Genomic DNA, 11575 nt, shown 5'->3' with positions numbered 1-11575 from the left:
CCAAAGCTCAACTCCTGCTTTTTCTGTCACACCCTTTAGCAATATTATTAAGGATGCCATTGATCTGAAAAGTAAGAATGCTCCTCTCTCCAATCCTCCCATGGGAGTCCTTCTTTGTTTACATGACATCATGGAAATTGGCATAGATTATTGGCTAGAGATCATATAATATTATATTAATACTATGGCCAGATCTGGAGTTTTTAGATGAGTATAGAGAAAGGGTCTACTTTTGAAGTCAACAGAATGGAACTCTTAGATTATTTGGTAGCAAGCTACATGAAGACAGGTACCTTTTAAACCTAAACTTCCATGGTGCCTAGCACAGAGCTCTAAATACATATCATAAATTTAGAATTTAAAGGGACTTTTAAGGGCGTTAGAAATTATTTTATCCAACTCTTAATTTTACATAGGAGGAAAGTGAGGAGAGAGGAGAAGTCACTTGTATGTTAAACAGGTTAGGGAATAGATTGTAGTGAATCTTCAAAAGAGAGTGATCTTCTCTCTATCTCTCTGTCTCTGCCTCTCCTTTCCATCTGTCATGGAGCCTTTCTATAAGGGATAGGGGCAGGGCTTGACGTCTATTCCAATAACATGGAGGCTATGGATACATGGTAAATAAAGCACAGAGAGAGGATATACGGTCTGATATCAGATCTCAATTACCTGGCTATCTGTTGTTTGTTTCTTTATCTGGTCACAGGCGACCAAGCTACAATCCCAAGATGGACATGCCCAGCTCTGAAGGCAGCCTTATGGGTTTGAGAGGTATGGAGATCCTGGATTCCTTGGTTAGAGCTCATTGGTGGCAGGATACCATGGACCGGGTAAGAGCTCAGTCTCTGGTCTGGCTTGCCAGAAGACATGGACCTGGAGATAACTGGTTGTACACTGCAGAATAGTGGGGAAATGTAAAAAAGTTCTGTTCCGCTGTCCCATTAAATGCTTTCCATTTTGAAGGTTTTAAGTCTCAACCTCCTGAGAGAATACAACAATAATTCTGTTATAGGTGGTGCTAGGATAGAGCATTGATCTCAGAGTCAGGAAGACCTGAGTTCAAATCCTACTTCAGACCCTTGCTAGCTAGTTGTGTGACTATGAGCAAGGCCTTTAATTTCTCTGAACCACAGTTTTCTCATCTATAAAATGGACCTAATAAGAGCAGATGACTCCTAGGGTCATTGTAAAAATCAAATGAGATAATGCATCTTACACACCTTAAAATGCTATATAAATGTCAGCTATTAGTAATGTCATCATTGCTGGTCACGTCTTATGTCAATGTGTGCTTGTGGTACACAGGGGATACAGTGGATAAAGTCAGAAAGACCCGAATGCAAAGCTTGTCTCAGACACTAATTAATGACGTGGCCCTGGGCAAGTCACAGTCTCTGCCTGCTTTTCAGTTTCCTCCCCTGTGAAATGGGGATGATAATAATAGTACCTGCCTTTCTGGGTGGTTGTGATGATATCTGCATGCTCATAATGCTTGGCAAGTCTCATTTTTATCATTGGTGGTGTTACTAGATTGAGACTCTGTGCTAATCACGTTTTAGCATGGGTGCAGAAAATTACTACTTGCTGTCCTATTTTACATTGAATACCTTTTTACTTCTCCACTTTGGGGAGCCCCTAGAAGTAAGCCCAACCTAAACTGTAAGTAATTTTTCACTGGAGCGCTGTGTGGGCAATGCAATGAGCCAAAAGGGAGAGGAAAGAAGTCTGACATTCTTTTAGGTGGTTGGGCTCTCCTAGTGTTGAATCCAATCCAGCTGCAAAAATGGGTCTAGAACAGGGGGATCCTTTAGAGGAGAGAGAGAGAAGGCATAGGACCCCAGTCCCTTGGGTCCGACCATGGCCTTTGTTGTTAAGGGTGGTAACTTTCTTTATGTTGCCTTTATTGTTAAATGATAAATAAAGGTAGAATAATTATATATACATACATATATATATATATGTATGTATATATATATACACATATTCCATTTGTGTCTAATGGTAGCCATCTCTATGGTGCTGAAGGTAGAGAGGAAAGAGGGAAGAAGAAAGGAAAAAAAAGAAATTTATGTGATAACATATATAATAAAGTTATGTGCAATCATCTTTTTTATTATTAGGTTTTATGGAAATGCTTGTTTTATTCCATAAATTAAAAAGAAAATAATTTTTTAAAGAGTGATAGTTCTAGTGCCTTCCCTTTCTTGATTATCTCCAATTTATCCTTTATATAGCAGGTATGTACGTAATTGTTTGCATATTGTCTCTCCCATTAGACTGTTAGCTCATTGAGGGCAGGGACTGTCCTGTAGGTTTCTTTGCATCCTCAGTGCTTACTTAGCACAGTCCCTGGCACGTGGTAGTTGCTCAATAAATGCTTATTGACTGATGACTGACTGGTTACCTCTTTATTCAGTGAATTATTGAGTTCTGTCACTACTTACATATCTCTTTTCAACTCCATTTAACAAGCAATTTAATAAGCATTAGCTACTGACAAGGCACTGCGCTGGGCTCTAGCCATACAAAAACAAAAACAATAATAAAAGCCACTAACATTTCTGCAGAGCTTCCTATGTGCCAGGCACTGTGCTAAGTAAGTGCTCTACCATTACTATCTCATTGGATCCTTACAACAACCCTGGGAAGTGGGTGTGATTATTTTATTAATGATTATTATCCCCTTTACAGGAAGCACACAGAGGTTGAGTGACTTGCCCAGGGTCACATAGCCAGTAAATATTTGGAGGCCAGATTTGAAGTGGGGGTTTCCTGATTTCAGACCCAGTGCTTTATTGCTCTATCACCCATTGTTGTTCAATCATTTCAGGCATATCGGCAATTCATGACCCCATTTGGGGTTTCCTTGGCAAAGAGACTGCGGTTAGTTTGCCGTTTCCTTCTCCAGGTCATTTTACTAGACGAGGAAACTGAGGCAAACAGGGTTAAGTGACTTGCCCATGGTCACACAGCTGGCAAGTATCTGAGGCCAGATTTGAACTCAGAAAGAGCAGTCTTCCTGACTCCACCACCTAGCTGCCCCAAAATAGACGTTACCCTGAGGCTTCCTTGACTTCTTTCAAGTCATGTCTAAAAGCCTGCCTCTACAGGAAGCCTTGGCTAATCCCCCTTAACTCTAATGCCCTCTCTATTGATAATTTCCAATTTATCCTGTAGGGAGCTTATTCATACACCGTTATTTTCATCTCTTTCCCACTAGACTTCAAGCTTCTTGAGATCAGGGACTCTCTTGTACCTTCTCTGTATCACCAGCACTTAGCACAGTGCCTGGCACATAGGAGGCACTTCATAGATGTCTATTAACTGACAACCTCTCAGGGTCCCGAAGCTTCTCTCTGAGATTATCAGTTGTGGAATAGTTGCTGAGCAGCATTGGTAAAGGTAGTTTACTCCCAGGGGCTTCCTTACCTAGTGAAATCCTACCTCTGATCCCTCTAACATGATTCATGGGGCTTTTAAGGGGTATTATGGAATTTAATCTTCACAATAACCCTGGCAGGTATGTGGCTCAGGTTAATTGTTATTGACGTACGATAGACGAGGAAATTGAGGCTGAAAGGTTGTGAATTGGGCCGAAGTCATATAGGTTTTAAGGACGTCATTAGGACTCTGGTAAGTGTTTGGTCCTCTTGCTGCTACCGGTCAAGTGACCTCAAGAATTTTGAGGCAAGATGCGAGTCAAGAGGTAGAAAGTCAACTGAGCTTTGAATTCTATCTAAATATTAAGCTCCTCTATAGACTATAAGCCCCTGGAGGGCAGGGACCCCATCTTTGTATCATCTATAGGACCTTGGACACAGTAATTCCTCATTGAATATATTGAATGAATGAGCCAAGCACAGTCAATACTGTCAGACTATTAGAATCTCCAGTTTTTAAGTGTTGGATAAACCCAAATGCATTGCCTTTAGGAAGACTGAGGTGGGGAGTTTTCCACTTGAAATTTGCAGTGCGTGCTTTCTTAGGCCACAGCTAGATGCAGTAGGAAAATGAAAGTCTCCTCTGGAATATGAATTAATGGCTTTCTGTGGATATGATGCATCATTAAAACTGGAACACAAAGTGTTTGTGCCTTACGGACAGGGATAATGATGATGGAGCTGGTCCTGGCTTCAGGGAAAAAGGCCAATGTGTTGGCTACCTCTGTGTATGCAGAGGAGAGAGCAATTCCTGGGGTACAACGGGATGAGGTTATCAGCCACATGGGGGCATTCTTTGAGGGGGTGAACCAACAGAAAGGCAGTTGGTAGGAGAGATGAAAGATCATCCATCAAAAATAAATAAAGACCTGAGTTTTTTGTATTCAGTTTGGAGAGGCAGTATTATGCAGGAAGTAAAGAATGTGATAAATCTGGAATAAGACCAGTTCGAATCCCGACTCAGTAATAACTATACGGTAGTATCTGGCATTTCTAGAGCACTTGGAGTAAACCACTTTATAACTATTATCTCATTTTTTTCCTCGCAACAACGCTGCCAAGGCACTATTACTACCCCAATTTTATAGATAATAGTGATAATAACAGCAATAGCTAGTGGTTACATAGAGCTTTAAGCTTTCCAAAGGGCTTTCCAAATATTATTTTATTTAATCACCCAATAACCATGGGAGGAAGGTGCTATTATTATCCCCACTTTACAGATGAAAAAACTCAGCCTAAGAGAAGTTAAATAACTTGGCCAGGGTCACATAGCTACTTAGTGTCCAAGGCAGTATTTGAACTTCCAGTGTTCAGGTCCAACATTATTCTTACTATATGACCCCGTGTGACTCAGTTTCCTCATGCATAAAATGAGGGCAGTAATACTTTAGCATAATTACCGTTCAGCTCCGGGAAAGCACGGAGTTCTTAGCACAGTGCTGCACCATTTATGTTTCCCTTAATAAATGCATCATCATATTGCAATGCCTATCTCATAGGATTGTAGTAAATAAAGTATTTGTAAACCTTAAAGTCCTCTGGCAGGGATTTTTAATGTGTGTGTGTGTGTGTGTGTGTATGTGTGTGTGTGTGTGTGTGATGGACTCAAGGATGTGCTAGAGGCAGCTCAAATTGATTCTTGCTCAGTGTGAGCATTTACAATTCAGAAATTGGCAAACCATTCAGGGTTTGATTGATTGTTTTGTTGACTGTATAGATTTTAAAAACTGATGGAGAAAGTGTTAATAATACAGATTAAACTTAAAAGTGTGCCATGTATATATATTTTGGGAGAGAGAGCCGGTTGTTAAACATTTACCAGAACATTGCTGCACAGACCTCATTGGCAGTCTATTGAAGCCAATGGAACCCCTTTCAGAATAATTTTTTAAGTGCATAAAATACATAGGATTGAAAAGGGAACCAATTATATTGAAATGCAATTATCAAAAATTTTTTAAACAGTTCGTGGACTCCAGATGAGGAATTCTTGCACTATAGAAATTTGAGTTATTACTAGCAATAGAAAGTTCTCCATTCTACTAGTTAAAACCAATAGAAAATGAGGGTGTGGGTCTCCAAGGTATTCTGAATTCTTTCATCCCTTGACTATTTCTCCCACCTTCCATCCACATCTGCCAGGTTTCCCTTTAAAAAAAAGTGCTTCCTGTAAGGCTCACTGATGATTTTAACCTGATATTGATACTGAAGGATTTGTGGTCTTATCAAGGAAGGCATTTCCTTTACCTATGCACATACTGTCCTTTTGTTGTTGTTTCTCTTTGTTTGTTCATTCATTTTTTATAGTTTTTTTTAAATTTAAACCAAAATTCATGGACCTCAGTTTAAAAAGTGCCTGCATCTATTTTGTCTCTTTCAGTGATCTCCTCAGCTGCAGTGGGCTCAATTATCATCTGTATGCATGTGATTCCAATATTTATCCAACTAGCTTTAACATATCTTCTGAGTCTCATACAACCAACTATCAGACGCCCTGAATTGTCTATCCTGCAGACATCGCAAGCTCAACATGTCCAGAACAGAACTTATTATCATTACCCCCAAACCCATCCCTCTTCCATGTGTTCCTACTGCTATCATAGGCACCAAGAGTCCTATATTCCAGTCACCCAGGCTTGAAACAGCAGTCACCATCGATTCTTTACTTACACTCACCACCTCCACCTAGCCAATCTGTTGCCAGGATTTTTCTATTCTACAGTTATCCCTTCCACATTGTCATTTTCCCCATTGTGGTTTCACTATATCACGGGTCAACATAAGAAATTAAATTGGAATTCTTTTGGACTTTTGCAGAAGCTGAAGATGACACTTGAAGACCAGCAGACAACACAGGAAAAGCTTAGAAACTCAGAAATGCATAAAATATTTGTATAGTATTGTATAATGTCAATGTATTTTATCTTTTAATACCATAATAATTCAGACTTCTTCTCCAGTACGAAGAGAGGGCCAAAAATTTTTACATACATTTTCCAGATCGAGGGGGCACTGAGTCCCTCACCCCCATGATGTGGAAGGGATAACTGTACTTTCTTAACATGAAGACTGTTGAAATAGCCTTCTAGTTGGTCTAGTCTAGTTTCTCCTCAATCTCATCCATTCTCTACTTGGCTGCCACATTGATTTTCCTAAAACATAATCTGACCACATCACTCCTCTATGCAATAAACTCCAGTGACTCCCCATTACTTCTAGGATCAAATGTAGACACTTCTGTTTGTCATTCAAAGTTATTTCCAAATTAGACCCTTGATTCTCTGTCTCTGAGCTCCATGCCTTTTCATTGGCTGTCCCTCATGCCTAGAATGTTCTCAATCCTCATCTTAGCCTCTTGGCTAAGAGTCAAGCTCAAGACTCCTTCCTTCAAGACTCAGTTCAAATCCTACCTTTTGTAGGAGGTCTTTGTTGTTTCCCCCACTGTTAGTGCTATCCCTGTGACATAACCTTCTATTTATCCTGTATATATTTTGTATATATGATTTGTGTGTGTGTGTGTTTTCTTTCATTGAAAGTGAGTTGCTTGAAGGAAAAGATTTTGGTTTTGCCTTTGTTTTTATCTCCAAAGCTTAGCACAGTGCCTGAAGTTATTTTGCCCAGCCATGTTTTCATTCCACTGCTAAACTTACTACTGACTCCCCTCATCCTGGAAATTCACTCTACCTGGACTTATCTCACTGGAAATATACTCTACCTCTTTGGTCTCTTCCTTTTATTGGAGTTCCTTCCAGAACCTCCATTTTAAAGAAAATGCCCAGGCCAGCCATGTCTTCATTCCCCTTCAAGATGCATTCCTAACACCTCCAGACTTTTTCTACCATGCCCCAGTATGATTTCCTTCTCATCTCCCTTTTTCCATTTCCTTTTATATATTGTCTTCCCCCATTAGAATAGAAACTCTTTGAGGGCAGGTACTGCCTTTCATTCTGCTTATATTTGCATTCCCAATACTTAGGAGAGTGCCAGGCATATAGTCAGCATTTAATTAATGTTCCTTGGTTTGACTAATAAATGTTTGATGACTGCCTGAGTGACAGAATTCACTTATCACATCAATTTAGAAAGTCAAGCAAGATTCACCCATTCTTTGCCGGTCTTATTGTCTTCTTTTTTTTTTTGCGATTTTTCTGTCCTATTCTTTTCTTTCTGTATGGCTTGATCCTTGATCTTTCTCATTCTAGAACTTTACATATGCTACTTTGATATAGGGTCACTCCAGTTAGGAAAATAAAAGGCAGAAACATAATCTTTCCTTAGACCCCCAGACTCTGTAGTGATGAAGTAGATAATAGCAGCAACAAGGGATTTTTATGCATTAGGCAGGATTTGAAAATGGTGCACTCTGTGGTACTGCTTGCTCTGGAGACTTAGTCTTCCTGTAGCGCATATGACTGGATTTATCACAAAATAAATATCTGTGCTACATCTAGCCTTCTGTTTTATGGGCTGCCATGGCAGAACAATTCAGCACCCAGTGACCAACCGTCTGGGATTAACCTCTCCTCATTTCGCATTTAGCTAGGCTTTATCTAATATTTACCTTGGATGGGCAGCTAGGTGGTACAGTGGATAATGTGGTGGGCCTGAAGTCAGGAAAATTCATTTTCCTGAGTTCAAATCTGGCTACAGACACTTATTAGCTGTGTGACCCTGGGCAAGTCACTTAACCCTGTTAGCCTCGGTTTCCTCAACTGTAAAATGAGCTGGAGAAGGAAATGGTAAACCACTCCAATATCTTTGCCAAGGAAAACCCTAAATGAGGTCACCAAGAGTTGGACATGATTAAAAAATAACCACACAATGGTCCTTGGACAGCAGATAAGTCAATCAAAAAACATTTATTAAGTATTACTATGGGCTAGGCTCTTTGCTTGGTGCTGGGGATACAAAGAAAAGCAAAAACATACACCCTCCCAGGGCTCATGGTCTAGTGGGGAAGACAACACTCAAAGGACTATGTACATTCACAATATATGTGATGGAAATGGGAAGTAATCCCTGAGGGAAGGGGAAGATTGGGGAAAGCCTCTGTAGAAAGTGGGATTTGAGGTGAATCTTGAAGGAAGCCCGGAAGCTGAGGAGAAAGGAGAGCATACTAAGTGTGTGGGGAAGAGGGGGGATGTCAGCTAACACAAAAGTTCAGAGTGGAAAGAGAGGAGTGAAGGCTAGTGCCATGAGATCCCAAAGTACACAGAGAGGAGTGATGGGGGCAGATTGTGAAGGAACAGTCTATCTCTGGGACTAGATTCAGAGCTTTTGCATCTGACCCAGAATCTGTCAGAGATAGTCTTTGAAAGTCAGGGTGGCCTGTCTGTCCCCATTAGCAGAAGAATTTTGTGTAGCTAGTAGAAGGAAAAGAAAAAAAAAAGAGATGGGCATCTAGTATGCCTTGTATAACTCTGGATCAGGGGTTCTTAATCTTTCTTGTGTGTGTCATGGACTCCTTTGTCAGTCTGGTGAAGCCCATGGACCCCTTCTCAGAAAAAAACATTTTAAAATGCATAAAATAAAATGCACAGGATTACAAGGGAAGGCAATGTATTTAGAAATGTAGTTATTGAGATATTAAAAATCAAATTCAGAGATGCTAGCTTAAGATCCCCTACTCTAAAGTCTAGTTCCTCTGGGGCAGTGCCAGTCAGCAGAATGGCATCTGTGATAGACAGGTTTTAGATATTGCAAATGTTTCCAGCCTGTTTTCAAAGCGTGAAATATATCTGCTTTCTCAGCAGAAAAAGGAAAAAAAAGTTGGTCAAACTCTTGCAATGACCGAATTTATTTTAATACTTGCATTAACGAGAGCTCTGATGGATGACCTAGTTTGCATATGTTATGCAAACTGAGTCTCCAGTCTTCATTTACACACATTTACATAACTCTCAGTGTCTAATCACAGGTCTGTCATTATAAATTATTCCTTTGTACATAGCGCAGTAAACTCAGCAAACTATTTCCCTCCTGGTTCCAGGCCTTGTCCAGAGGCCAGCTCTGATGGGCTCTCACACCTATGGAGGTTGGAAGATAGATCTTTGGTTTGGCCTAGGTGTCAAGCCAGGATAGTATTGGCTGCAGAGGTCAAAATCTTAGGGCAGGGGCATTGTGAGGCTCGAGTGAGATAACGAATGTACAGCATTTGCAAACCTTAAAGTGCCATTATATAAATGCCAGTTGTTATTACTAGCACTGTAATCAACAGGCCTCAAACCCATGGTAAGTTTGGAGGATGTCTACCCCAAGCATGTAAAGATTTCTCCCCAAGTGGAATTGGTAGATGAGAACAATTTGTTCCAATGGTCTGCCATTGAAGATGCCAAGGTCATCCAATGCATCCTGGGCCATTGCCAATCATCTTGACTTTGGTCTCGCCACTGGACTTCAGGAATTCTGGAAGAGAGAATGAGGCTGACAACTTTGTGAAGCTCTGCCTCACTTGAATCCAATTTACCAAGACGTCACCCTGTGATGTCACTGGTCCTCTTCAAAAATAAAGGACAAATAACAACTTTTTTAGTCTTTAGTCACCAAGCCTCCAGACTGGTAATGACTTCATTCACTGAGTCTTCTATTGTGATCCTTCTGTTTATAAAGCAATACTAAGCAATTGCTAGTAAATGTTTATCAACCAGGAAGGGGGGCTATTGGGGAGGGGGAAAGGGAAATGTATGCATACACTTTTAGGTTTAATCTGCATGACTAACACTTTCTTAAGTCTAGACAATCAACAAGACAATAAATCAGGCCCCTGATTTGTAGCAATTACCAATTTCTGATGTGTAAATTCTCACACTGAAAATTTTGACAATCAACTGTCACAGGCTAGTTAGAGCTGGCTCCAGCTTGCCCCTGACTGAAGGCCACTGGCAAGATGCTGCCAAAAGACCACCAGAAGGATGTTAATAGCAATGGAGTGGGGGTGGGGCTGAGGGGGAAGAGGGAAAATAGGAGAGGTGACTCAAGGTGGTGGAAAATGTGCTGGGCTTGGAGCTAGAAAATCTGTATTGAATCCAGGGGATCAGATCAGTTTTAGAGCTGGAAAGGACATTAGAAATCTATTTTATAGGTGAGGAGACTGAGTCATAGAGAGGTTAGGTGACTCACTGAGTGACACAGGCATTGAGTGACATGGTTGAGATTCAAATCTAGGTTCAAAATCCAGTCCTCTTTGCCTTGTAACATGATGCCTCTGGGGATAGACATTGACCATGGGCAAGCCAGTGTATTCCTCTGAAGACAGAGAGATCTCTCCATCTCTTCATCTATACTTCAATGATCAGGTCAGTTTTACAAACAGGTATTAAATGCCTATTAAGTGTTTACCATAGGCAGCCAGGTGGCAAAATGGACAGAGTGCTTGAGTTGGAATCAGGAAGTCCTGAGTTCAAATGCAGCCTCAGATACTTCCTAGCTGCATGACCCTGGGCAAGGAATGTAATCTTTCTGTGTCTCAGTTTTCTCATCTACAAGTGGAGGATAGTGATAGCACCTACCTCTCAGGGCCATTGTGAAGACTGAAATTGAAAAAAAATCAAATTGATTCTATTCTGTAATTGATTTCATTTTGTATCACCACTGACATTTTGTCTGATTACCTAAGTCATGTTTCATTTGTCTCTGACAAGTTTGGAAGTTCAACTTTCCTGTAAATCACTTACTGTCTCTGAATTAGGTTTGGAAGCTCAGTTTTCCAGTTCTGTTCTTGGGTCAAGGAAATGCTATTCTTGAAGGATTGAGGTAGATGACAGAGAATCTGGTCTGTTTATCCCTGCACCACTAGCTGTCTTTTGAGAAAATCTGGCCGGCTATCCCTGGGACACTAACTAGCCATGCAGGTGGACATCACCAATGAGCTTTCCATAGCGACTAGATGGAAGGAGGGGTTTTGTTAGCCCTACATTCCAAATTTCCAGTCATTCATATTGTCCCCCATATCTATGATGCTTCTGACTTTGCAACCAATCATATTGTTTTCTCCATTTATGATGCTGCCTTCTAGTTTTTGGATACTCCTCCTTTTGTCCATAAAAATGCTCTGTAAGCCTTCATTCAGGGTCTTAGCCAGCTGAGGAGGTTGAGACCCTGATTATTGTTAAATTTGCACTTTGTTAATAAAT

General features: G+C 40.6%; 1 pseudogene; it reads left to right on the top strand.

The window, feature by feature from the left end:
• Positions 1-728: 728 nt before the first annotated feature.
• Positions 729-11575, top strand: part of LOC118829879 — a 40787-nt pseudogene continuing 29940 nt past the window's right edge.

Source organism: Trichosurus vulpecula, chromosome 8 (genome assembly GCF_011100635.1).
Source record: "Trichosurus vulpecula isolate mTriVul1 chromosome 8, mTriVul1.pri, whole genome shotgun sequence".
NCBI classification, from domain to species: Eukaryota; Metazoa; Chordata; class Mammalia; order Diprotodontia; family Phalangeridae; genus Trichosurus; species Trichosurus vulpecula.
This window is presented reverse-complemented; position numbering and strand designations above follow the sequence as displayed.